The sequence below is a fragment of the Pezoporus occidentalis genome, unplaced genomic scaffold, assembly GCF_034315485.1.
Source record: "Pezoporus occidentalis ecotype Australia unplaced genomic scaffold, CSIRO_AGI_Poc_V1 ctg10, whole genome shotgun sequence".
NCBI lineage: Eukaryota > Metazoa > Chordata > Aves > Psittaciformes > Psittacidae > Pezoporus > Pezoporus occidentalis.
In genome coordinates, this window is record NW_026912779.1 from 4,497,678 (window position 1) to 4,525,644 (window position 27,967).

The 27,967-nt window shown below is 40.6% G+C and overlaps 2 long non-coding RNA genes across 3 annotated transcripts in view; both read left to right on the forward strand.

Annotated features, from left to right (window-relative positions):
• Positions 1 to 16,433: 16,433 nt before the first annotated feature.
• On the forward strand, positions 16,434 to 18,918 carry LOC134158180 (uncharacterized). 2 transcript variants are annotated; one of them, XR_009962631.1, is made up of 3 exons: positions 16,434 to 16,547; positions 17,154 to 17,268; positions 18,807 to 18,918. It is a non-coding gene; the product is annotated as an uncharacterized LOC134158180 (long non-coding RNA). The 2 variants fall into 2 exon arrangements; XR_009962630.1 differs by having other exon boundaries at positions 18,708 to 18,912.
• Positions 18,919 to 27,001: 8,083 nt separating this feature from the next.
• The window catches only part of LOC134159221 (uncharacterized), a 52,804-nt gene continuing 51,838 nt past the window's right edge, over positions 27,002 to 27,967 (forward strand). The window contains exon 1 of the long non-coding RNA XR_009963077.1: positions 27,002 to 27,078. This is a non-coding gene — a long non-coding RNA (uncharacterized LOC134159221). The remainder of the gene's footprint in view (positions 27,079 to 27,967) is intronic.

The following is a 27,967-nucleotide window of genomic DNA, read 5'->3' on the forward strand; positions in this document are numbered from 1 at the left end:
GATTCAAACCTCTGTTATTTTAGTGGGTGCTCAGAGATGATTTTTTGCAGGTGTGTATGAATATTATATATGAATATCAGCCCGGATTGCTGATGCTACTCCCAAGGCAGAGGAGGAAATGCATAGCATATACTGAAGTTGGAAATTAATAAGAATATTTAGCTTTAGTTTTCCTTTGCAAAAGGAAAACTGGTGTGTGGAAATAATCCTGTGCACTATTATACAACCACTTTAGAGACTTCAAGAAGCTGTTTGCTACCTTTTCTGAGGAAATCTTTGCTTTCCATGAAAGCCACAAACCCAAGGGGGAATGTGGGAAGTATATGGGCAGAATTAAGTAAATAAGCTTTATAAGCTTTTGTAGTGTGCTTGTTCTTCACAAGGGCCCTACAATTTGTGGTAGCTGATATATTTCGAGTGCTTGTCTAATCCCTGCGCATACTGTTCATGGGTGATGGGATGGGCCACTGTTGTCTGAGCCTGTCACAAAATAAAGATTACGTGGCTGGGCATAGTGCTTACTAGCACTGTGAAACTAGAGAGCTCTGTAGCACTCACATTTCTTTCCTTTTATCTTTTATGCAAAGAATGTTTTTACCATTGAAAGCTGTTTATTTGTTTTAATACCCTTTCTGTATATTTTCTTCAGCAGTTTAGCAGAAGACCATCTTTAACTACAGTTTAATTTAGTCTTCTGAGGCTTTTCAGAAGCAGAATCTTATTTCCTTGGACTGTGTGCTAGCACTAGGTGGTGTGCACATAGGAAAGCTGATGTTCAGAAAATAGGAGTCATATGAATAAGAGAAGAACATCAGGTTAGTATCATAATTTCTTTGCTGCATAAACTAGTAAACAGACTAAGGAATGGAGAAAAGTACAGCTAAGGAAAATAAGGCAAAGGAAAAGAGAAGGCAGATGTTGAGTGGGGCTGAAGTGAAAGGAATGAGGCATTCAGAGGAAATTGCCAGCTGTAAATTTCCAAGGATGTCTGGGCAACACAATCTGAAACAATCTATTAATGTCCTGAGTCTCATTGTAAAAGACTTCAGCTTCTACCTCATTCTTCAGTAAAGGTCCTTTCCCCAAACTACTCATTGGGGGGGGGGTGTGGTGTGGTGTGGTGTGTGTGTAATGACTGCAGAGTTTTTATGTTACCATGCAGTGTCCATTGCAAAAGCTTTCTCCTGAAAGCAGGGAAAGAAGCCTTATAGTTCCCACTTTCCCATGCAGCTGTCCAGCTTAATTCTAGGATTATTGACATGATAGGACCAGGAGATATGTTTGGCTAATGAAAGGAATGTAGAGAACTTGTTCTGTCCTTACACTCTTACTTCATGACATCCTAGAAATGGCAGAACAAATCCTGCCTAAGCGTCTCTCTTCTCATTGAGCATCTGCTGTTGTTCTTAATTGTTTTATGGGTTTTTTTTTCTTTTGGGAGAGCTTCTAATGTACATTATTTATTCTTCAATGACTTCTGTTCAGCTCTGCTTGTACTGTTTAAGTTTGGCTTGAACTCATTTTGCATTTACTTTAATTTCTTCTTGCATAGAAGAAAGCAACTTGTCTGTTTTGATGAATGTCCCAGATCAGAGAGGCTGTAATAAGAATATTAAAGGCATTTGCAGATGATCTTAAGTTAGATGTTACAAACACCGAGTAGAAAGAAATAATAGAACAGAATCTAAAAATCTTGGAAACAGGAAATTGAATGTAACTGAGTGGAGAGGAAAAATATAAACTGATGTGTCCTTGGGAAAAAATGAGAAGTTCAGTACGAGGGAAAACTTGGAAAATAGTAATAGCTGAGGGAGAGAATGGAGATTGAATTAGATAGGCCTTTGCTCAGTGACAGGGCAAAGGAAAGGACAATAGAGTATCTCTGGACATCGCAACAGCAGCAAGGTAGTGGCCATCTTTAAGCAATTTTGAGACCACTTACAGACTAACTTAAAATTGTGAAATAACTCTCTACAGTATGTACAAATCCATTAAAAATAGATTCTAAGAAGGAATCAAACAAAACACTGGGAAAAATGACTGTATATTACAAGGGAGAAATTCTCTGTCTGCACTCTTTAAGATGTAATCTTTGTGGTTGTTTCACTGACGATGGAATTCTTTTGCTAGCCAAATCTTGCTTGCCATATTCATGTGGATAGTGCTGATGTCCAAATGTGGTCAGAAGGCAAAGGGAAAGATAAGAAACTTTCCTCCTTCCCCCAGTCACATCCTTCAGATATATGAGTTTGCAAAATTTTTACTGCAAGCCTTTAAAATGGAGCCCCGTTTGTAAATACCCAAGTGAAAACAGTGAGATAATGTATGTAATGTGAAAGAAATATTTATATATAATACTAGTAAGTTAAATAATTCTTTAACTAAATTAAGCTCTTCAAGAACTATTAAACTATAATAGACTTTACCCAAATTTTAACATAAGCTGTATGAATGATTCCAGTATCTGCAGCTGTGCCCCATGTTAGGAAACTGGTATGAAGTCTGAGGTGTAAGCCCCAGGACAGAGCTGTTCTGCTAACACAGTGACTAATATAAAGCCATGTTAATAAAATCTTGTAAGGAGGTGAACCCAAAGGTGTCACCCTTCTGTTAAACCAGATCTAGTAAGCTTTGAAAGATTCTAAAAGTGGGAGGTTGGGTGGTTTATCTGCTTTTGATACCATTTCTTAGCCTTGTTTTCTGCTCTAACCTATTGCTACTTTGAAAGTGCCTTAAGGATTTCAAAAAGGCAGGGAAGTAGGGTCTGTGTTGTAAAATAAGAATAGAGTTGTAAAGGTGGTTTGGAAATCTGAGACAAAATAGTCCATAGTATTTGGTGCTCTCAGTGTCATCAGCATAGACTTGATCCTACCCAATAAACTTTCCACAATGTTAGGTCTTACAGTTGCCTCTGGCAATTGCCTGTACCTGAAGTCCACTTTCTAAATGGAGCAGGTAATATTTGTGTTAACATATTGATTTGGGTATTACCTGCTCTTATGTGGTAGAATTAATTTTTGAGACAATCTTTTCTCTCAAACAAGTAAAATAACTTCAGATTGCAATTTAAGAATAGATAGAACAAAGATCATTGCTGTATCTTTAGTAAATTCTTGGTATTTACAAAACTGGTGAAGCTCTATGTCCTTTTTGATTTCAGTGAATATATAACAACTTTGCCTGGAAACTTTACAGTGCTTTATTTTTATTTAGATGTTAATAATGCTGATTTTTCATCTCCTTAGGCTAATCTTTCCACTTATCTCTGTTTCAGTTTCACCATATGTGTCTTTCAGTCACTAATCTGATTTAAACTGCCACCAGAGAGGGATATCTGAAAAAAAAACCCACCACTTTATATCCAGAGATAACAGTAACACCCCTTCTGGAAAAACAGTCAGTCTTTTGCATCTTTCTGTAACTGGGCTTGTGGATTACAGAATATGAATGCAAGGGTATTAATGTGACTGATATCAGGATAAAATACAGGTTCTACCTCCAAGTGAGAGTGGTGTGTATCTTTGATTTATCTCAGTGCAGTGACAGTATTACAGCCAAGCCTAAATTCTAAACTGCCCGTAGGCAGTTCCACATGTTTTAAATGCATTGGTTTTACCTTTCATGCTGTCATACATACAACTTGGCTATCCTTATGTCAGGACACTTTCCTAGTTCTATGTTGAACAGCCTGTGAAATAAAAATGTATTCCCCAAGTGATGAACAGAGGACTAATTCCAAAACAATTTTCTTTCGCTTGCTCATCTTGGAAATCAATAAACTAAAGGGGTTTTATGTTGGAAAAGGAAAGGAATAGAAACCCAATTACTATTTAGGCTTTTCTTGGAGAGGTGATATTATGAAGCAGTTTGTAGGAAACTGCAGCTTTTGGTTTTAGGCAAATGGCATTCTGTGTAAAGTAAAAGCTCTAACATTCTCCCCAAGTTTTTTAAGGACAAGTTTGTAGCTTCCGGATTCTATGTGCTGTAAATGATTAATGTGTAAGCAATTTGGTCCAGTTCATTAAAGCTCTTGATTTTTGTTTTCTTCCAGGTTTTCACAGTCAGCTCCTTGATTTAGAGATGTTTTTTCTGTTGTAAGCCTTACTGTCTTTTCACTCCTCTGTCTTTTTTAGTTCACCATAAATTAATGTTCAGCCTTTGGCAAGCTATATTTTTAAAATGCTACGTATTTTAAATGCCTTTTTTCTGTCATACCTGGGACTAAATTTGGTATTTGTTCACGCTCCTTTGTGGCTGCCATTTTCCACTCTGAAGGGAGAATTAGGACTAAGAAAGAAGCAGAATTTCTATTCTTAGAATCCTTTTTCCCTTGTGAGAATCCTCTGGACAGCTTTAGTTTAAGGGAATATCCCTGCAAGCCGTGTTGCTATGTGTCCAGGGTACCAAGAAGCAGTTTATTTTGTAGGCAGGATAGAATGAGGAACTTGTCATCCCAGTCTAAAAAGGACACGGAGCAAAATCATCCTACCCCAAAGCAAATGGAGGTGTTGTGGGCCTGAAATTCTTGGGAATTTCCTGCCCTAAAAAAGCAGTAGGTTAGAGGCGGTTAAGTGCACAGTTACGTGGTAGATGAGACTCCTCCATTGTCAGTGATGATAGCTAAGGACAAGGTACAGCTCTACAAGAAGGAAAAGATACAACCTTTCAGAACCTTTGGAAAGCAGAAGCTTGCTATTGGTGTAGGGTGGTTTGTGAGCAAGAAGAGTTCAAGTCCTCCAAAGAATGAATTAAAGAGAAGGAGACACTGTGTGAACCTCTTGCTACGACTGGTTAACAGTACTGCAACAGAAACCGCCGCACATCCCTTTTGTGACAGAGGTCACCACACTTCCAAGGGGGATGTCAGTGACACCTTCAAAGTCAAAAGTTGACAGGGAGAACTTCACTTCTCCCTGTAAGCAACCATTGCCAAAATAACTCCAGTTACTTCCCAAAATGTGACTTGCACAAGAAGGTGCTAGCAGCTATAGATGGCCAATGCATGCACCTTGATGGACAGGCTGTTTATAATTGCCTCTTTCCTTACGGAACTGCAGGAAAGATGCCTGGATGTGTTTTCTTACCATGGAATTAGATTTCACTAATTTGGGAAATGCAGGTCTTAAGAACTGCCTGTGCAGAGAAAATTGGTAATGAGAAGCATGTGTTCTGCTGTAAGTGTTCCAGTGAACTGTCTGGAGCAGAATGAAAGCCTGGATTATCGCAGTGTGACAGTGTTGTACAGATGCAAACCTGGTGTGCCTTTAACTGTTTTAATCTCATTACAAACCTGGTTGGAACATCAGTGTATTTGCAGGGTCTCTAGTTAGATTCTTTTTCCGCTTCCAGGATTTTATATGAAGGCAACTTTTTCTGACCCATCTGTTGGACAAGTTATTTCTGAGAAGCCTTTTTATAGTTTTGATAAAGTCAAACTTCTTAGTCTTGCCTTAAAAAATAAAATACTGGCCTTTGCAACTGCAGCTATAGGAAGGAAATATAGTGATTTAGCAAAGTGTCACCTAATAGCAATTAGCCTTAAACCCAAATCTATCTAATATGTCCTAGATTGTAAATGGAAAAGGACTTTTGGTTCTGAATCTCAGTTCTAAGTCGCATGTCAGCATACAACCTACAAAACTGAAAAAGGATTTCTAGGGCAGTGTACATGAAATAAAATTGCACTTTTCATCTGCTGAGTGTTTTGCTTTGTTTAAAATTGCTAGTTTTAAGGTTGCAAGGAGTTGGACAATTATTTTATGTGGAGTGTTTCAGCAGAGCAAGGTTGCTGTTATTGCAGAATAATGATTTTTTTAGTGATTTTTTTTGGTAAAGGGGTTCTATGAGTTTGGTAAAATACTCCATAAAATCCATGGTTAAATAGAGATGCTACTTCCTCTTCCAGCAGAGATATTCATCCCAGTTTAATGTTTCCCCACATGAAAATAATTAGCATGTAATGTTAATATTTGTAATAGATTCATAAACCTTAAGGGGAGAAGGGTATCCTTCATGTGATCCTCAATAGATCACTCAAGTGTGGTCAATAATTCATTAGCAGCAATCTCCGTTCCATTTAACACTTACCACTAACAAGTTTTTTATCCTTTCCAACTGTAATAAGGTACCAAGAAGTAGTCCAGAAGGTTGAATTGTGGAGGAGGTCAAAATAACACCCAAAATAGTTTAATATAAAGGTACTCAGCAGAAACCACATCTAAAGCAACCTTATTTTTAATACAGAACTGTAGTGTGTTGTGTAAGCCTGTCTGTCCTGGCTAGTTGAGAGGCACAGTGAGGAGCCCTTCAGTAAATACTGTAGTAGTACCATGGCCATTAATGAATTTCTTTCCAAATATTTCTTAGAGCTCATTGCTCAGAGCAGCAGGAAATGTGTCCTGCTTGTAGGAGTAAAGAGTGAGAAAGAATGAAAAAAGTACTTTTACTTCAGAATTTTTAGCAGTTTCTGACCAGCAGTACATAGAGCTTGGTGAACTGGTGACTACAGTTTGTATTTCGTCTTGGTTTGGGATGATCCCTTTACTATCATTTGGAATAGCTGTTCAGCCTGGAGAAGAAAAGCTGTGTGGAGACCTCGGAGCACCTTCCAGTATAGGAAGGGGGTCTACAAGGAGGCTGGGGAGGGACTCTTCATTAGGGACTGTAGTGATAGGACAAGGGGTGATGGGTTCAAACTGAAACAGGGGAAGTTCAGGTTAGATATAAGGAAGAAGTTCTTTACTGTGAGGGTGGTGAGCCACTGGGGCAAGCTGTCCCATCCCTGGCAGTGTTCAAGGCCAGGTTGGACAGAGCCTTGGGTGACATGGTCTAGTGTGGGGCATCCCTGCCATGGTGGAGGGATTGGAACTAGATCTTAAGGTCCTTTCCTACCCAAACCATTCTATGATTCTATGAATAGTGAATTATGGCCAAATTCTATTTTTACTTGCATGAGGAGTTCCACTACTTCCCTATGCACATGAGGAAGTGTAGGAAAAGGAAATGTTCCTATGAATACTGCTGTATTTGGCACAACCTGAAATACATTTAGTGGTTTTAGCTTTTCTAGACTGAGAAATCAACTCTGAAAGCAAACCAACAATAGAGGAATTCATGATTTATTTTTTTTAAAGCCACACATTGTCCTATCTTATTCAGAGCAGAATTTTTCCAACAACCAAATTCTATGACAGTCTGGTTTTCAGAGTTATGTCATAAAAATAATAGTCAAATCTATTATGGTAGTCTAGACTGCTCACAAAAGGGGAACTCAAGGGAAAGAGTGGAGATTTTCTCATGGAAATGGATAATGGGAAGACTAAAATGTTTCATCTACTTTAAATAAGTGTTATAATCTATAACCTTTTAGAATAGTTTAGTTGCTTTTTGGAAAGCACAAAAAAAGAGGGATACAATAAATTGTTCCAGAAGAAAATGTGCTATTGTTAGTCCTGCTCTGCTGGGGTGGTGATAAGAGCTTGTAAAAGCCGTGTGTTATTTCAGAAGTAGTCCAGAAGCAAAGCTTTTCTTCTCTCCAACATGTATGCTTGTCCTCTATGGGAGAGATTAATAGCTTGTCACAGAAACACAAGCCAAGCTGTCTAGTTTAGCTGGAATGAAAGGATTCCAATTTCTGAAATCCTGAATGGAACAGCTTTTCAAAGTGGCAAACAAAGACATCTCCTTGGCTGACGCCGTGTTGCCTGTGGTGGAGATCAGGGAACAGCTTTACAAGCAGGGCCTGGAGGAAGGATTTGTTTGAATCTTCCCAGCCTGACACTACATCTTCCTCTACCTCCTGACACTGGGTGGAACAAGGTGCACGTGAGTCAAAGTCTGCAGAATCAGGTGAGAGATTTCTATCAAGAACTTAATGCTATGCATTACAGCAGTAATTTGTGAGCCAGGGACCATTGCAGGTACAAACTGGGTCTCAAGGGTGACAGGAATTTTTTCATGTGTGCTGGTATTTGGGTCACAAGCTCGATGAAAGGGGAGAACACAGCCCATCAGGTTTGGGAATGGAAGCTGTGAAATGTTACAGTAGCAGGGTCATCCCTTGTGACTTCTGGTAATTAGAGAAAATTCACTGATTAATGAGGCCATAGTTTCACATACGCTTTCAGCCAGCACTGAAATCTAACCTGACAAAAGTGATTAGTTTTACCCTGGATATGGATCACTGAGGCTGTAGAAAGCATTTTTTCCAGTAGAGATGGGCATGTAGCTATGATTAAGTGGGAAGAAGGGGGTGACAGAATTGCCTTTCAGCAGTGCAGGTTTATAATGACTTAAACTGTATAAATCCATGAGTTTGGAATACAAAAGCCTAAGGGGGAATAAGGCAATGAAATGTATTCTCTTGCTTTTGAAGCTTTTTACTTCACTTAAACTCTTACTCTACCCAAACTCTTACTCAGATCTTCTGCTGTACCTGCCTGTTTAGATCAAATGAGGACATTCCCAGGTCAACAACCATCTGAGCAGGTAGTGATGTTTGCCCTTCTTCCTCCATACTGTGCTACTATTGAAATATAATGCGCTATAACTCCCCTCAAAAGGCTACAACTAAAAACCCAACTGACATACAAGTACAAATAAAGTCATTTCAGATACACAGGGAGGTTTTGAGTTAAAAAAAAACAACTAAAATTCACAAGTTAAAATTCTTTGACTTTAGGGAAGTGTTTTTATTTTCTCAGTGCATTGTCCAACATATTCTTTGGGCAACACCATTATTTAAAAACTCATTAGTAGATGGAAATGTTTAGCAGCCTGGATTGGTGGCATAAAGATTAAACTGTATAGGTAAATATTGCTGGTGATAGAGAATTGATACAAATGCCATGCAGAGAATGCTGGATTTTGCATAGTCCACAAGAGGTTACTAGAACTGGGCCAGCATTGAGAAAGCCAATAGGAAATAGTTCTTGTGTGTGGAATATAAAATGTATCTCAAGGGATTCATGTGAGGGAAATTTCATTACTTGGAAATGTAAATCTTAATACAGTAGAAACTGTAAGGGGGACAGTTCTGTACAGATTTGGTCATTTCTCCCTCTTTTTTTATCTTTAGTGAAATGATTCTCTTTAGGGAATGTAGGTAGAGTGAAAGTTGGTACTTCACATACTTCTTATTTTAATAGGAGGAAGGAACAGGGAGAGCAGTGAAAAAGCTCCTGATTGTTCTAAGGTAACATTTGCAGAACATCAGTTTCCCAGTAGCTAGATGAGATTGGTGACACTGACAGAGTCTGGGTGCAGCCCAGTGATCATCAGAAATGTGATGACTGCATCAGAAAGGACACAAACGTGTGATGAGACAGGCTGGAGGTCAGGAGTCAGGGAAGTCCACTTCAGCTGGGGAGAGCAGGGGCAAGACCATGCACAGACCTACCTACACAGCTCAGGAAAGGACTAAGGGCTTCAGCCTGAGTTTAAATGGGTCAGAGCACAGTGTGTGTGGGTTGAGGTCTCAGATGAGGCTGTTCAGGGCAATTCAGGCCTGTTGATGCACTCAGAGTCCAAATAGACTCTTCACTTTTCTAGGTAACTTCTATTAGAAGAATTGCATTTTATATGGGGGGAAAAACACCCTACTTTCCTCTTGGATTAAGCTTTAGCTACTTTAATTTTCACCTCAGTAGAGCTCCCTGTTATAGACAGATTAAACAGTGCCGAGTGCTGCTCTCATTAAGAGCACCTGAACAGCATATTCTTTGTATAAGGTTTACTCTTCCTATTAATTGAGGTTAATTGTAGCTTTGCAGTAGCTACCCACAAGAGGGGAGGAAAAAAAGTGTTTCTACCTCTGAGCTATACTACTTAAAGTTTTCACTAAGAAGGTACCATCAGTTTTAGCAGTTCAAGGGACAGTGCACCCCCACAAAGCCGAAGATGATGCTATCCCCCCAGAAAATTACCCAGTCTGAAAATAATGTAGGAAAGAAGTCTCACAACATTCACACAAAGTGAGAGTTGAGAAGTCTGTGAATGTTGGGTTCCCCATGTTTGCAGAGGAAATATCTTTGACCTGAAACTGTGAAGTCACATGTTAGCTAGAAGATGACTGTCACAACAGGTGAGATTGCAGCCTTGGAAGGCATTCGTAGACTCATACAATCATAGAATAGTTAGGGCTGGAAAGGACTTTAAGATCATCCAGTTCCAATCCCCCTTCCATGAGCAGGGATGCCTCACACTAGACCATGTCACCCGAGGCTCTATCCAGCCTGTCCTTGAACGCTGCCAGGGATGGAGCATTCACCACTTCTTTGGGCAACCTGTTCCAGTGCCTCACCACCCTCACAGTAAAGAACTTGTTCCTTATACCTAACTTGAACTTCCCCTGTCCAAGTTTGAACCCATTACCTCTTGTCCTATCACTACAGTCAGCATAGTTCAGAGAGGCTGACAAGGCTCCAAAGGAGCAGTTTTTGTTCTGGGTTTGGGTTGGGGTTTTTTTCCTCTCTGGAGATTGTACCCAGCATTTATCAATAGAGTTAATTTCATTTTGTATTTATGCTCATTGTTCTGAGATAATAAATTGTCTCTGTGGCAAGAGTTGCTAAAATACGGAAGTATGGCATTTGTTTCCCTTCCTTGACTACAGAGAAACCCTTTGAATAGTAGTCTCTGACCCAAGGAACCTAATTTCATCAACTGTCATAGAATCATAGAATTATAGAATAGTTTGGGTTGGAAAGGACCTTATGATCATCCAGTTCCAACCCCACTGCCATGGGCAGGGACACCTCACACTAAACCATCTCACCCAAGGCTCTGTCCAACCTGGCCTTGAACACTGCCAGGGATGGAGCATTCACAACCTCCCTGGGCAGCCCATTCCAGTGCCTCATCACCCTTACAGTAAAGAATTTCTTCCTTATATCCAACCTCAACTTCCCCTGTTTCAGTTTTGGCCCATTATCCTTTGTCCTATCACTACAGTCCCTAGTGAAGAGTCCCTCCCCATCATCCTTGTAGGCCCCCTTCAAATACTGGAAGGCTGCTCTGAGGTCTCCATGCAGCCTTTTCTTCTCCAGGCTGAACAACTATAAATGCTGTGACTTTTGTTCCTTCAGAAAATAAAATGGAGGACCTTGGAAAGTCCTTGGAACTTGCTGCTGACCAGTCTGCAAACTCAAAATGCCTCCTATTTCTGTCACAGTGCTTCCTATTTTACTACCTTATCTTTGTAATGCTCTTCATGCTCCCTTTGTTAATACAGACGTTTTTAGTGATGTTTTGGAAGTACAGTGTTATGTTACTTGTACTGGAAGAAAACTTTCCACCAAATGTTCCTGTGTAGGTTTCTGTAGCCTGGAGGGGAATGGTCAGCCAGGTATATAAGGAAATACCCAGTAACAGGGGTATTTTACTGTTCAGCTCTACCTTGTTTCTGAAACACTTGTAACTCTAACCATCATTATTCTTTTTGTCAGCCAGTACTTTGTGCTTTCCATTTTAGCAACACTCATTGCCAAAGAGCAATTTCACTTGTAGATCCTCCTCCTATCTCCTGCTGAGTTAAACTTCTCGGTCTGTTTCTGATCCATCCCTTTCCCTCTTCTTTAGAGACCATGGGATCTGAACTTTGAACAAATCTTTTCCCATTTGCCTCTTTGCGTGGTTAAAAGCCACCAGAATTTCTGGTTTATAGAGGTTCACCTACCACAAGTCTACCCTCAGATTACTACCAGTGTGAAATTACAAATTGCTCTTTGAAGTAAAAGTTGAGTGTTTGTACACCAATGTTAAGTATGCTGTTGTTTTACAGTTCAGTACTCTGTCAACCGTGTTAGGGTAAAATTCATGTCCCATGAAATTCCAAGCCTGTCCTGTGCATGTGGGCTTACAATCACAGTGTAGCCTTAGCAAAGGCATTACTATATCCCATGTGTGTAATTTAAGGAGAAATCCACTGAATCTTCTTGTCTCAGAAGTTGCGGGGAGATGGGATTAGCCAGAAAGTAATCTGGTCCTAATAGAATGAGATCTGCTGTCACACCTGATCTCACATTTGTGCTACCAGAGCTCAAAGACAGTTTTCCACCAGCTGCTTTTGGGCCAGGATTTCTCTCAGTAGTGTGACAAGGTTATCCATCATCAGTTCATTTCTGGGTTTATATGGTCATCCTTCATGAGATACAAAGATACTCTCTTGGTGCAGTCATTGGAGAAATGTCCCATGCTACTGCTTTCCTTTTAGTTGACTCCTGAAGATACCCGGTTTGTCTTTTTGTATGCTCTGCTTTCTGTCAGCGTCAGGAGATCACCACTGACAGGACACCTTGTGAGAAGCAGAACCTCAACACCAGGTAACTTCTGCTTCTGCAGAGTGGAACACAGACAGTTTACTCATCAGGATACAAATTTCTCTTATCTAGAGGGCAAGTACAGTGACTGTGGTCTGTTTCCACCATGCAGCCCTATCAGTACTGTTACATGTCACTTAAAGACATTGCTAATCCCTGGTACTACTTTTTTTCAGAGCTGCCAACTAAGCTTTTTCTATGATCATTTGCTAATCCGTTTAAATCAAAATGAGGTGAGTTACTATAAACAACTCCAGTAGCAGGTATACACCACTGCAGCTCACCTCAGCAGAATGTGTTAGAGAAACTGTGTGAGTTAGGTGGAGATACAGTCAGGATGAATTCGTATGTCCTGGAGATAGACGCTTCTGCCTCAGCTGCCCATTAACTTCCTGATATCTCTGATTCCCTCCTCAGCCCTTTGTGGGATGATCGAAATTGTGAAGGCTGCCTTCAAATTGCCTTCCTCAGCAAAGCAGCTCTTCAGAGGAGGAGCAGTTACATTTCACTGAGTCTGTGCTGCCTTGGTTGAGTTTTAAGATGATGTGCAATGAGAAGGTGGAGATGTGCAACAAGAAGGTGGAGACGTGCAATGAGAAGGTGGAGATGTGCAGAAGACAAGGACTTAAAAAGCTTTGTGTACAAAGAATGTGTCTGTGCTATTTGCTACCACCACATGTAGTCTAGACTTTGACAATGGAGCATCAAGCTCCATTTCCAGAGAAATACAGTGTCCTGTCCTTTTCTTCTGTATTTTCAGAAACCAGCTGAGCAAGAGTTGCTGGCTCTCAAAAGCTATACCAACAGGTAAACCAAATCCTCTGGCATATCTTCAGAGGACCATTACTTGACATGAGATTGGATCAGTCAATTTGAAGGTGTATGACTTTCAAAAGGCACTGTTGAGCAACATGTGCTTGCCTGCAGCCTGCTTTGAGAGGGGGATTTGAATGAACCATGGCTTCACAGGACAATAAAGCTGGTTTTAGTGCACCTAGGACTGAGTCAAACCAGAGCAGACTCATGATGCTAAGCAGGGCTTTATTCGAGTTCACTCTGCCAGACCAAATGTATTATTACTAACATTTTGCTATGCTGAACATAGCATGTCTTCCTGCAGCGGGCAGAAACACCCCATCACGTGTTCAAGCTAATGCAACAGGAGTAGGTCATGAGGGTCAAATATGTGCTGCCAGGTAAGCTGAGATCAGTGAATTTAGAGCCTGATGGTTGTTAGTGACAAGTGGGAAATTGTCTCCTGTGACTGTTGACCATATTACTGCTGTCCACTTCAACCTGGAAATGCTTTGTGGCTGCCTGTGCTGTTCAGGAATTAAGGCTAACAGACCAGCTATCCATTCCTGTGATAAACCTAGGATATTCACCCTACAAAATGGTGTTATCATACTATAGCTTTGGAAACACGGAACTGAATTTCATTAAGTCCTTTAGTTATGCTGATCTGTTTCTTTGCAGCAGTGAGCAAATACCTGTTATTTCTGGTTTTCTCTGTAAAATTGCAAGTATTTCCTTCAAAATAGTCTGTTGTGAAATGTCCCAGACTAAATGTCCCACTTTTTAATCAGAGTCCTTAGTTGGACTTTATACCTAATCTGCTATAACTAGGGTTTGTGTGGAAAAGCACTTCCACTGCTGGCTGCATATTCCCTATTCTCCCCTTGCAGTGGATCTAGCCAGCACGTGACAGTAGAAACCAAATCAGTTTTCCTTTCAGATCAACCTCTTGAACTGATCTGCATGATCAGTAGATCTCCTGAGGGCTGGCAGAGTCAAGCACTACCTGAGGCTTTGCCTGCAGTTGTTCTCAATTAGAGGAATAATCAAGATGCTCTTACTTTGAACATTTTAGTTCAGGAGTTTGTGACTTAGTGGAGGAAAACATTCCTGCTTCTGTATCCCAGCCCATTAGACCTGGCTGCTGCTTTATTTTTCATAATTATTTGGTAAATTAGTTGCTATTAAAATAATGAAACTTTGTGTTATTTACCATTTTTCTCATGTTATTAAGCTGTAATTTGACCAACAGATACGAGCATAATTTACCCTATGATTGCTCAACTTTTAATATGTGCTTCTGCAGTGAGTAACAGCTATAAAAAGAAGTGGTTTGCCCTGTAAAGTGACATGATGTCATAATATTTCTTTGAAAATCTAAAATTAAGTCTCATTAAATCCTATAATTATGTAGCTATAGGTTATCTTTGGAACTTAAGAGATGGAGTTGGGTAGCTTGAGTCTTTCTTTCTGTAGTATTCCAAGAACTCTGTCAGTATTGTACAAGAGCACCATCATGCTTTGCAAGAACACAAGAGAGATTTCCCCTATGCTGTATTTCAGTGTCATTCACTTCCTTTGTTCCCTTTTCTTTCCAAGAACTAAGGTTTTCCAACAGCTTTGTAATAGCAAGCAAACAACTGCTATGTTTCAGGAGTGTGTATTCTTGAAATAATGAACCCAATTTATCTATATTTAGTGCCTATGTTTCTGGTTGTTTAGAAAGATGCTCTGTAGAACCTGATAACTCACAACTGTCTCTGTCATAAATGATTTACAGAAGTATGCTCTGAAGTATGCCTGCAGACGAACTGATTCAGTTGCAAATATTTAGGCGTTTTTGGCCTTTAAAACCTCTTATATGCTGGGTATGTCTGTTTGACTCAGCACTGAAAGGATGTGCATTTTATAGATGCTATTGGAAGATTGGTTGTAAGCTATTAGGGTTTTTTTGCTTTAGGCAAATATTTAGAGCTCTCGGGTTTTTCCTTGTCAAACTTGCTTTAAAGGTTTGATTATTTTCTGTTTCTTTTCAATCTTGTTCTAAAATAAAGTGTTGCTTTCTCCCTTGTGAGTCTAACCTGAGTTGTGGTACTTCTACTTTCTGTTACTTTATAAGGCACAAGATGTTTCCGTAATTGTGTTTCCTGGCATTTTATTGTCATAGATTTACCTGGCAAAGTTAAGTTTCACCACCAGGTTTATAGCTTGCATCTAACACTGTGGGGCCTTTTCATGTTGGATTCAATTTTGCAGTGTTGAACAACTTCTACTTGGTATTTGTAACCAGTTGTTACAAGTATACAAGAAGCTTAAAACAAAATGTTGAATCTATGTATTTCCTAACTTTATCATAGGATTATTTGCTATTGGCATGTGTATAATAGATTTTTCCAGTGCTATATATTATTTTAATGTGGTTTTTAGAACACACTATTTAAAGATTATAGTGTTTTAAGATTGACTGCTTTTAGGTTAGAGGGATGTATAACAACACTGTGAATAGGTGATTCTCTGATTCTGTGACATTACAATAAATATTGTGATGAATATAGTGAAATAAATGGTTTGTGCCATCTACTGGTCTGGATAGGATCTGCATTTCAGTTCAGAGCCTGACTTGTGTCTTTAAAATGTAGATACTGTGTGATAAAAGAAGGAAACTCACCATAAATAGCATGTATTTTATTATTCTGTCTTCTCTGTATTAAGTGCTAAATAGCAGTAAACACGGTAATGGAAAGTTTGAATTAGTACATGAATCCTTTTCCCACCCCTGCCTTCCCAACCATGCCAGGCAACTTCTTTATGCCAGTTCTCATAGAGACTGGAAATGTTTCTTACAGGCGGGTCAGTTGTATTCTAACAGAATTTAATGGCCAAAGTTGCTGGTGTGGAGCGGGCTGTGCTGTGCATGTGAACATGGTTTGTCTAGACATGTTAGAGGAAGTCAGATCTTTCTATACTAATCATAATTACAATATATTCCATTCTCACTTTTATTTGTAATAGAGTATTTAAACCCCCCACATTCTCCCTTATGGATTTTCTCTGATGTTTATGTCAGTGGTAAGCCTGTCAGGATGGGGAGACCTTCACTACAGCACAGTGCAGTGTTACATAAGGCCTTTTAGCTGAAACCTCTTTGTATCCTACAGCCTAATAATAGGCTATTGTGTTTCCTGTGATTTTTATAAAGCTCAGATGCCACATTCAATTCTTACTTGTTTCATTATCATCAGGGTTATCACTCTGTGTAATACTTCTTGTGTACATTCTGGTTATAAATATCACTCTGCAATGAGCTTTGTTCCTTTCATTGTTGGTTTTTACTTATTTATCTCTCAAGGGCATAAACAGGGGATCCACAGATGCTCCAGTGTCCCTCTAGTTATGGTTCTGTACAAAGGGAGTCAATCCAAGAAAGAATTAGTGGTAAGTAAACCCCCAAACTTTACAAATCAGATAATTATATGCTTCAGTATCATGTTCAGGGGTCCAGATAGTCACTTGCTTACATGAGCAAAGACTCACTTTCAGATGGAGTGTAGCCTGGAAATGTGGAAGCCCTGGGTCTGCTTCTAGTAAAACACTTCCCTTCATATTGCTTCAGTTTGCCCTGTCCATAAGATATGTGTTTACCTCACTTGCAAACAGCTTTTAGCTTTGTTGATTAAAAAATACTGTGTAACCAGCAAATAATATATTTCACAGCTGGTTTTGGTACAAATTATAGTTGATCTAACTGCACTAATTTGAAAAGTTGGAGGGGCAGAAGATTCAAATCCTTCAAGTTCTAGTTAATAGATGCATATCTATGTATTAATAGAAACACATTACCTGCTACAAACACAGGAACAAAAATTACACAGTAAATCAGTTGATGTTAGATTGCACTTTAAAGCCTAAATAGCAATTTAAGCAAAAATAGTATTGATTTCAGCAGGGCAGGATTTTATCTAAGCATGGAAATGTGGATTGAATGCTGTGATGGAGAAAGGTATTAAAATATTCAGCTTTTCCATTTTTGCTTTCTTGCAGGTGGATGCCCAAAAGAGTCATCTTTGCTTCTTTGTGACAGATTGCTCTGCCTGGGAAAATGAACTACAGCAAGTGCACAGTTAACATGAATTTTCATGGGGGGAAAACAAAACAGGTAATTGTTGTGACATTATAGCTACTATAATCAGAGCAATGACTCATTCAAGTGTATAATTGCCCATGTAACTTGTTTCAAGTCAGTTGGGTTCCAACATTCTCGTTTCTATGTACAACTCTTCTTGTCTTTGTATATTTTCCCTTCAAAGTCCACTGCAATTTGCTAGTAAGGATATTAGATATGTTAGGGGAGAAGATATCAAATTGTATCTAAGAGCCTGAGAGAGGCAAGAATGCTGCAGCTCCATGGCCCCAACTCCAAGCAGTAGCAGGGCTGACACTGCATTTCTGTCACGAAACTCCTAATTCCTACCTTCCTTCTTATCCCCTCTTTAATGGCTTTTCTTAATACTCTTCTCCTTTTTGTAATACATAAAAGACTATAAATCTGGGTTAGATTCACTGCACTGAGAAGTATTACAGACAGCAGTTTGGGCAGAAATCTCCATCTAACCTACTTTGTATTGCTGGAAGAGAAGAATGTGCTTTTTTCTCTGGGCAAGTTCAAACCCACTTCCTAGTTTTGAAGCAAACTTTCACCTTCTTTAACATACTAAACATGCTTGTCTGCGATCTCTGCAGTTATATTGGAGCAGAGGAAGAATCAAGATGCTTTAACTATGAACATTTTAGTTCAGGAGTTCTTGGCTTAGTGCAGCAAACTGGGAGAAAACATCTATAGGTGATCCAAAATGTGCAGGTTTATACAAACCTTCTCTTGTAGATACAAGAAAATCACAATTATTTGCAAGTAGTGGTTTTCAACATACTTACACAAGGGTGTTGCTGGCCTGAGTTTCAAAGGGCGTGCAGCTCAGTCTAATTCTGTGGATTTACACATACCTGCACAGTACACGTGCACCTATTCATTGCAAGAAAAGACCCTCTAGTTTAACAGGAACCATTCTTTACCTAGTTTCCAGTGAACTCATGTCAGATGGAGAGTGCTTTTTCACTAGTTATTGTGTTTCTTCTTCCTAAATTACAAAAGTATTTTCTGTTCCTCCACATTTCAGTCTTGCTGTCATGGAAGAGACGGCTGTGTGGAGACCTCAGAGCAGCCTTCCAGTATCTGAAGGGGGCCTACAAAGGTGCTGGAGAGGGACTCTTCACTAGGGACTGTAGTGATAGGACAAGAGGTAATGGGTTAAAACTTAAACAGGGGAAGTTTAGATTGGATATAAGGAAGAAGTTTTTTACTGACAGGGCCAGCTGCTAACATCTTTGCGGTAGGACCTGGGCTCCTTCCAGTCCAGGCATGACTGAGTTGCACTGTCTGAACACTAAATAACTATAGGTAGGATGCTTCTAGCAAGTCCATCCATTTCAAGACAATGTGTTAGTAAATGTATTGCTTTTGTATTGCTTTTATGTTCACATTTAACTCTACCATCATGTCCTTGTTTTCTGATGGCATCTTTTACTTCATTGTTTCAGTGATGGGTCTTCCTTTTTTAGCAAAGGGATGTAAAAGTGGTACCTGTCTGTAGACAGGCTTTGATACAGGAACTGGCAGGTTCTCATTAATCCCAGCAGCAGGGTCCCAAGGTCTGCTACTGCTGTAAAAACATCTGCAGAAGGATTCCTGACACATAGCAGGCTTTCTTTTTGTTGAGACAAGAAAAGAAGCAACAACTGCCAATTCCTGCCCCAGATATGTCAGCACACAGCTTATTTTGTATTGGCGGGGTATCCAGTGGTGCTGGGGAGGTACTCAAGGATGCTGGAGTGGGACTTTTCATCAGGGACTGTAGTGATAGGACAAGGGGCGATGGGCTCAAATTTAAACAGGGGAAGTTCAGGTTAGGTATAAGGAAGAAGTTCTTTACTGTAAGGGTGGTGAGGTACTGGAATGGATTGCCAAGGGAGGCTGTGAATGCTCCATCCCTGGCACTGTTCAAGGCCAGGTTGGACAGAGCCTCGGGTGACATGGTTTAGTGTGAGGTGTCCCTGCCCACAGCACAGGGGGTTGGAACTGGATGATCTTAAGGTCCTTTCCAACCCAAACCATTCTGTGGTTCTGTAAAGGTGACTAGCATGATGAAGGCCAGCTAGGATACTGCAGAAGGCTATGAAGAGCCAGTTACAGTGGATCTTAATACGTCCTATCATTTAGTGACAAGGTTAAAAGACAAGTTAAGTGCTCTTTGGGAGGAGAGGTTATAGGATAATACTGGTGTAAGAATTAATCATAGAATCTAAGAATTAATCTCAGAATTAATCATAGAAATCAGTGTCAGTGGAAAAATATGCCCTTAGAACAGCATCAGCTGTGAGTGCAGACTTCCTGAGGCTATAGGGCCTCTGAGGATCAGTAAAACAGAGAAAAGGGAGCTATGCTCCCACCTCACATGGTGGTGCAGTGTAATGGCCAACCACCAAATACTGGACCAGATTTCAGAAAGGGGATCAAACAGATGGAGGTGCTCCTGGTTTTGCGTTGGTGAGAGCACTCAAAGGCAGAGAGTAGTTCTGGGCTTTATGGGAATGCTTTGTTTTGGGAGAGTCCATTAATTATTGTGGATCACTAATAAATAGGGAAGTTGTTCTGGAAGCAATGGTTCCACCATGGACATAACCATCTGGGCTTCGGTAGGTGCTGTTCATCCTAAGGGAGTTCTGCTGACCAGAGAAGGGATGGTAGAGCCTCGGATTCCAAGAAGTCTTGTGCTGTTGTTCCCTGTGAGTAAAATATTCACTGCTGTACTGAAATCAAATGGAGTTAATCTCTTGGGATTGTGTTTTGTATCTGAAAGCACAGTGGATGTGGTAAGGCAATAAAATGTGTTATATTTCTACTGTCATTAAACCTAAGCATTACAATGGCTGAGTCTCTAGGGTCTAACAAGCTAGGGACAGCCTCCCCAAATCTTGCATCAAACCCTTCTCAGTCTCATGTCTTCCTTGAGATTGTGCATATTAAGAGGGAAACTTCCCCAACCCACTGCATGAAACCTGTGTTTTGTGTGTTTTACCACCTTCTGTACTGACTGCGCAGCCCTGCCCTTACCAGCAGTCCAAAAAAGTGATCCCAAGCTCCTCCTTTGACCTCATGGCTTCTGGTACTGCTTTTACAGCCAGGTCCTTCACATACCTGGGATGTTCCAGGACAACAGGGAGCAGATGGCTGGATTTTAAAGCCCAGCTAACTCAGAGACAGGCTGCTTGCTGCTCCTACAAGCTAAAAGGAGCTTAGCACATGGTCCAGCCCTTTGAGGAAGGCTCATGTTAGAAGGGAAGAGAAGGAAAGGGAAAGGGTAATAAAGGAATGAGCATTGTTCAAAGCTGGCATCTGATTCTCCTAGTTTTGATTTCAGAGCACAGCAGACTGCATGGTCTGAACAGTGGGTGCAGCCCTGCTGTTCCCATGGCTCTGCCCCTCTTCTGCCTCCCCTCTGTGTATGGGGGCCTAATAACACAACCAAGCAGACACTGCCTGCTCTCCTTGGGGGTCTGACAGGATAGTGAGTAGGAGCTGGATCTTCCACATACCAAAAGCAAAGGTTGGGTGGTAGGAAAGGAACAAATGTGTGTATCCTTAGGGACAAGTGCGTGTATCCTTCCTTCTAAAGTTGTCTTAAAACATGGAGGGTTATGAAGAAACAGATTTGTGGATTTAAGACATTTCTGCTCCCTTCAGCACATGGCTCTATATTTGGGGCCCTAATTTGCAAAATCAATCACAGATCCACATGTGCCAGTTAAGGGAAGAGATTTGACTCCAAAGATGCACGTTCTCAGCATGCTCTGTGATTATGACAAAGTATCTGGCAAAGAGCTCGAATCTCCTTGGTTTATAGGAACTGCAACACAAATCTCACGGGAAGCTGGATCAGGGTCTCATTTATTTGCAGCAGGAACTGTGCAGCAAAGCCCCTCCCACGTTTCATCTCCTATTGGAATTCTTTCTCTTTTTGTCTTATGGACTTTCCTCGTCCTCCGGTTGTAACCGTGTGCTGGGAGCACCGAGGGCTGCTGGAATGCACATGAACACGGCACAAAGACAGGGGCTGCACTGTGGAAAGGTCAGGCCAGCCTGTGGCACACAATGAGGAGCAGGCTGGGCAATGGAAATTTACAGCCCTTTAGCTGGGCTGCAGATCCCTTCTCCTGCAAGAACCGCTCCGCTCCTTCGGAAACATGATACCTGCTGAAGAGATTCAGTGTAGGAAAGACTGTGGTTGCAAGAGGCTGTATTTATTTGAGGAGAGGAGGAGAGTTTGGGGTTATCTACCAGATCCTTTTGGTAAAGGAAACTTGCTTTAATCACCCCAATCTAAATCTACTCCTTACAGCATCAGAATCTGCAAACATTTGTGGTTTACCACTGTTTGTTCACTGAAAACTGGCATGATTTTAAGCACGATAATTCTGCAGACAAATGATAGCACAATGAAAAAAGTGATCTACAGAAGCAGGAATGGGCTTTGTGAAGAGCTGGCTCCAGTCTTTATTCCTTTATGATGTATTGTATTGGAGCGTACATAGGCAGTTATGCAAGAACATTTGCTTGTAGCTGTTTGTGTTTCATAAGGCTATGGAGTGGTGAACGCTAGTGTAAACCACTCATTCATCCACAAGCAAGGGCTGTTTGTCAAACAGCTTCGCTTACTGTACATGATATGGAATTCCTCTTTCTCCTCACACTAACTGCTCTTAGGAGGCACCCGTTCAATGCTGCTGAGTTTATTCCTGCATGACATTCTGGTAAGCACTATGGCAAGATGTGGGTGAAGGGTCATGACAACAGGCCAGCTATTTAGCAGAGATTCTCTGTAAACAAATCACTGAATTGTTTGACCAGTGTGAAGTAATAATTCCCCAATGCGTTCTGAATGAATGAGCTCCAAAGCAGTTGCATTAATCAGTGGGAACCTCCAAAATGAAAAGGAAGTATAGAAAGAAAACCCTGTGAAAGGCATGTTACAGTTGGAGCTGGAGCTGTGGGTCATTTAGCAGGTTTGGGGGCTGGCTCTTTGGAAAGGATGGGGTTCTCCTTACTGTAAACTGACTGTTGTTGCCTATATTTCAGTAGTGCCTTAAGGCTGAACTCTCATTCTAACAGGTCTTGCCCTGTGACAAGCATATTTTTCTGTCATGAAATGTATGCACTTTAATGAATACAATGTCCTTACTCCCATTTTGAGTGTGAGGAACTAAGGGTCAGACACACCAAGTGACTTGTAATCAGCATCATGAAGGGGTCTGATAGAAGCAAGCTCTGGGCTTTGCTCTGGTTCTTCAGCTGCAAGACCCTGTGCTTCCCTGCCCCTCTTCCTCTAGTTGGAAATGGTCATCCACAGCCATGCCATGTAGCTCAGAGGTGTAACTGCTGCGTGGGGTGCACAGATGCTAGACATTTCTCACCGCATCTATACCTCTATACCCTCTATACAGCTATGCCTGCAGAAAATCAACCTGGAAAGTTACTTCCAGTGGAGAAAGACCTGATGGCATAGACTGAGCTCTTTATTTAGATGACTTAGTAGTGAAGGGTTACATTTATCTATCCTTTTTCTTATTCTATCATTTGGCTTCTTCAGAAACACTTTCAAAGTGTTCACAAAATGGAGCTTTTGCCATAGTCAATACCAAAGACCTTCCTGCAAAGTATGTTAATTTAATTCCTGATAAATGTAGCTTTTCCTCTTTGCACACCTTGTAATGATCCATATGGTTCTTTAGCAAATACACAAGCTTAACCCACCCACCCCAATCTGTTCTCCCAGTGATGAATCTCTGCTAATTTACAGAGGCAGTGATAAGACATGGAAGGGATCAGGAACTTGCTGATCTTGGGAGCCCTGGGAGCCCTAAACCAGCAGTAATCTGTACTTTCATGAACCTGAAAGTGGTGTGGCTGTTGTGCTTACATACACCCAATAATATTGACATATTTTATGGTGGTTTTAAATACCTGCATCTTTGTAGAAACTCTCTTACTAAAAAAGATAAGAGTTGGAGCAATCCAAAGTTTCAGTCAGACGGAGCACTTTGTCAGTTCAGAGTGATTTTAAAGTACAGGGCAACCACTATGGTTATAAGTCTGTGTAAAGTACATCTCTGAGGACTAAACTGTGATGCAGCAGACACAATTCAAACTACAGCAGTCTAAGTTATCACCACAGATGTGATTTACAGTGCTGAGCAGAGTAAGCTGATAGCAGACATTAAATTAAACCATATAGACAAGCTTTGGGAATATACTCCATAAATGTCTTGCAAACTATTGAAAAGTAGCATTTATCACTTGCTACTGTTTTACACCCCACTGCTTTGTGAGAAGCAGTGTGTTACTACTGAATCTAGGAAAGAATTACTTGACTCACTAATGACATCCTTATGCAATAACTGCCCCATTTCAAGCATGACTTCAATGCCTTTATACAATGCTTCTAATCTGCTGTTTACACAGACAGACAGCTTTAGACAGACCAGTTCAGGCTACTTTAAATGGCTACCCAGCTTTGTGGTAAAGGGAGCAAGAGAACTTTTAGACATCAATCCAGCTCCAGGCTTCTATATTCATGATCTGTGCTACCTGTGATTCTTGGCCTTAGGTCTTCCTCTTGAACTGCTCCATAAAATACCCCAGTGGTAAAGTCTGTGAGTGACCACCAGCTGATCAAGTGGAAAAAGTTGAAACCAACTTCGCAGTCTTGTTTCTGACCATTTGAATGCATCCTGCCTGCTTGTCATGAGCTCTATCCCCTTATCAGTGAGACAGATAAAAGTATTCTGAACTCAATCTCTGTCCCCATTTACTTAGATAAATATCTAATCATACACTTTTCCATGAAGGCTGAAGTAAAGACAACATTTAACACTTCATTGTGAAGCCTCAGTACAGCAGGGAAGTGTGCTATCTGAGAAACCCACAGGGCAAAAAATTCCAGGTGATACTGAAACATGCTGCTTAGCCGAATGCACAGCTCCCATCAATAAAGGTAGATGGGAGAATGATCTTTTGGTGCTCTTTAGAACCTTGGACAAGCTCTGAGAATGTTTGAAGGCAAAGTCTGTTTCTTAAAGCTTAAACAGTGCCAGATACCTTCAAGACAACACAAGAAATAAGCAGCATGCTAATGAGTGTGACTTCCCTGGTTCTGAGCAGGCTCTGCATGCTGCCAGACACCATTTGTGACCTGTGTCACGACTGTGTCAATGGGGCTTCAGTTGCCAATATTAGCACAGGCTGCTCTCGGAGTAACTTGGATACTATCTGTGTACATGAGGTTGTTTAGTGTGAGCCTGGCAGAGTGGTAACGACTCGCAGGGGTTTGTTTGTTTGTTTAGCTTTCCTTGGGATGGCAGAAGGTCATCCCTAGTAGTAACACTGCTGCTGCAGTTCACTTTACAACACTGTTTTGGCTATGGATTTTACTTAAAACCCATTCCTGGCCTATAAACAGCCACAGGTGAAAAAATGTAACATACTGGTGCTGATTAGGAGTGCTCTGTGACCTACTTGGGAGAGGTGGAAGGGATTCACCACCAGTCTCAGCTGGAAACTGTAAAGACTGTGTTGAATTTATCTCCATAGTCAGTTATCTTCATAGTCAGAAATCTTGCATAGGGTAACAGATTGTCTGGAGGTAAAAAACTGTATGTATTTGGATGGAAGACTTCCAGCCTTTTAAACTGGATCCCCACCTGAGGATAACCCACACTTTGTACATTCTTACATATTACTGTATCAGGAGCTAATAAGTGTGATTTCATTTGAGTCAAAAATGAATACTTAACTCCAACTGTTTTTAAACAGTTAGTATATGTGCACTTGGAGCCAGGAACCTTGTAAACCAATGCAGATGTCTTGCTGTGTGATCACGTTTCAGGTTTATCTTCTTCCCTACCTACATCTCCTTAGTGCTTTAAGGATTTTAACACAGCAATATGAAAGACCCTGAAATTGAAAGTTGTTTCATAATCTTTGTGCTTCCTATAATAATATTGGTACACTATACTGGTAGCATACTAATGTAGTATTATGTTACAATACAATAGATTGTCCACTGGGCCTATTATGTCACAGTGTCTCCCATAATATTCTAAATGCCCTCAACCTCTGCACTCAGCACTGTGGTGACAGCAGGGCAGTGAAGGAGTTAGAGCAAGACTGGACATGCTCTGCATTGATAAACCCAACACAAAGGAAGAGACAGTAGCTCGGTTAACTCTGCATGGCACTATGATGGGTCTGGGAAGCAGCAAAGCCTGGATTTCCTTTAGGTTTCTGGCTCTTCTTTAACTGTCAGTGCCAGCTGAAGCCTTTCTGTTAATTGTAGTATTTGGTACCCACACATCTATGGAGTTTGATGTTTGTATTGCATGCCAGCTTTTAATGAACCTAAAAACGGCTGCATCACAATACAGTCACACAGGATTAAAGTCAGGTTTTGTATTATTTATTGTTAGAGGACACCACAAAACGTTGTACTTGGATTTATAAAGAAATCCAAGCGGCTACCTGTGCGGCTGCGCTGCCCCTCTCTTTTCAGCACAGGGCTGGTGTTCTGCAGCTCTCCAGTGTTCTCAGACATAGAGTAGCACAACATCCTCTGAGCAAATGCTTTAATAGGCAGGGAATCTGGTCCCTGCATTTTAACAGAGCTGGCTGACCGACCCATGTCATCTTCTGTTGAGATTACTCATGCTTTTGGCAGAGTTCTCCTGAGCTGGCCATAAGGCAGGTGCAAATTAACACTGTAAAGTATTAACTTCAGCTCATTTTGTGACTGAAAAGCTGGACAGCCTTAATCTGAGCTCATGTCCATGTCCTTGCCTGAAATGGTTTTGAGTTTGAGGTTAATAATGTGTATATTTTGAAAGCACTGGATTGAAAGCACAATTATTGCAGCATTTTTATACCCGCATTGAAAATGGATCCCGTCACTTTGAAAAGAGAAAAACCTCTCACACCAAGGGATGTGACCCTAGAACGTGTATTTGTGTGTAGTCAGATCCAAGTAAAATTCAATCCAAAGGGGCAACAGCCCAGGATGAAACCTGATGCTAATTGTACATAAATAGCAGACGGACTGTCTTATGACAGGCTGTAATCAATAAACATGCCTGTTGTGTCAAATCTGCATGTCAGGTATCCTTACTGGGACAAAGTGTTGGGCTGTTGTGTACACCTGGTGTCTCCTGGCTCTGCTGGTGATTTAGTGTTGTTATGGAGTTATTCCTCACAGAGAATTAGTTTCTAGTTCTTTCCACCAAACCAAAGATCTGGACTGAGCAAATGAATTAAACACTGTTACGCAGATGCAACACACTGTATATATATATACATATATATATATATAGCTTTGCTCAAATAATTTATGTGCAGAAGTGCATTCTTTGAACAAACCTTCCCCCCCCCCAATAAGAAACTGAGGATCTTTTGTTTTGTCCAATTGGTACTCATTAGAACACTTTATAAACCTGGGGTTAACCTTGGTAGATACCATTCATGCTTCTTTTCTCTGCACAATGTTACATGTCCAGAATTGTTCCAAAGGCCACATGAGTTTAGTAGATAAGATTTTTCTTCAACAGGGAGCAGTTTGGTGCTTTTTGTGATCACATCGCCAATACTACTTTAGGAATTTATTTGGTGGGTTTGGTATATACCAATTTCTTATTGTTTGTAGCCTCAATTTCTTGTAGCCCTAATACTAGAACTGCTTCTGGAACTTAATATGTAGATATTATCTTTTTTTATTAAAAAGGTGTTAAGCTATAAGACGACCAGCATGGGAAAGAAGTAGTATTTGTGGTGGCTCCAAAGAAAACAGGAGAACAAGAGTTAAAAGGAAAGGTATGTTAATGGCTATGGAATGCCAGATGTGTGATTTCATTCAAATGAAGAGGAGGAACTGACCTAAAGAAAAGGTGCCAAGAAGATGGGGAATTGAACTAGAGCCATAAAACATTCTGATAAAGAAAAGCTGGTGCTTGTGGATGTATGAGAGTATGAGTGAGTAAAGTCTGTGTAGTCAGAGATTATTTTTATTAATAAATGCTATCTTCCTTTTTATAAGATCTCATAAACAATTTTGCTACCCTTCCTGGCATGTAAGAGGTCTTACAAATTGTCTGTTGTTATATATTTACCATATGAGCACATGTGTTTCTGTGGCTTGCAGGTAGAGAAGCACTTGCTGGTAGTTGGTACAAAATCAGCCAGTCACCTTGCTTTGGTTTCTTCTAGCATGCTAAGAGAAGCTGCTTCTCTACATCATATCACTTTACCACTGGATGAACCAGAGATGTTGGCTCAGGAACTCTGAAGAACCTCAAATGCCTGCATGCAGGTTTAGAAGTGGCTTAGGATGCAAGCTCTATTAAGAGGTGCTCCCCCATATACTAATTACTAACACTGCTCTACTCTGACTTTGGAGGATGCTTTTTGCATACTATGAGTTTGGGGATTGCTGTACATATCCAGTTCTCAGCTGACATCTAGGTTTGCATCCACTTCTGGCAGTAGGCAAAAGTCATCAGTAATCAGTCTTGAGGTAGTGTAGGAGCTAATGTATTGTTCTCTCAGAATATCCTATATTTTTCCCCTTTTCCCTGGTCTTGTTTTCCCCTTTTTCATGAGTGCCAGGTGAGGTTCATTCAAAACAGAGCACTGATGAGGGTCCCAGAGACCTGTAGCAGCTGCAGCGGCCCTTTGGCACTTTTGAGGAGGGTATAAATAAGGT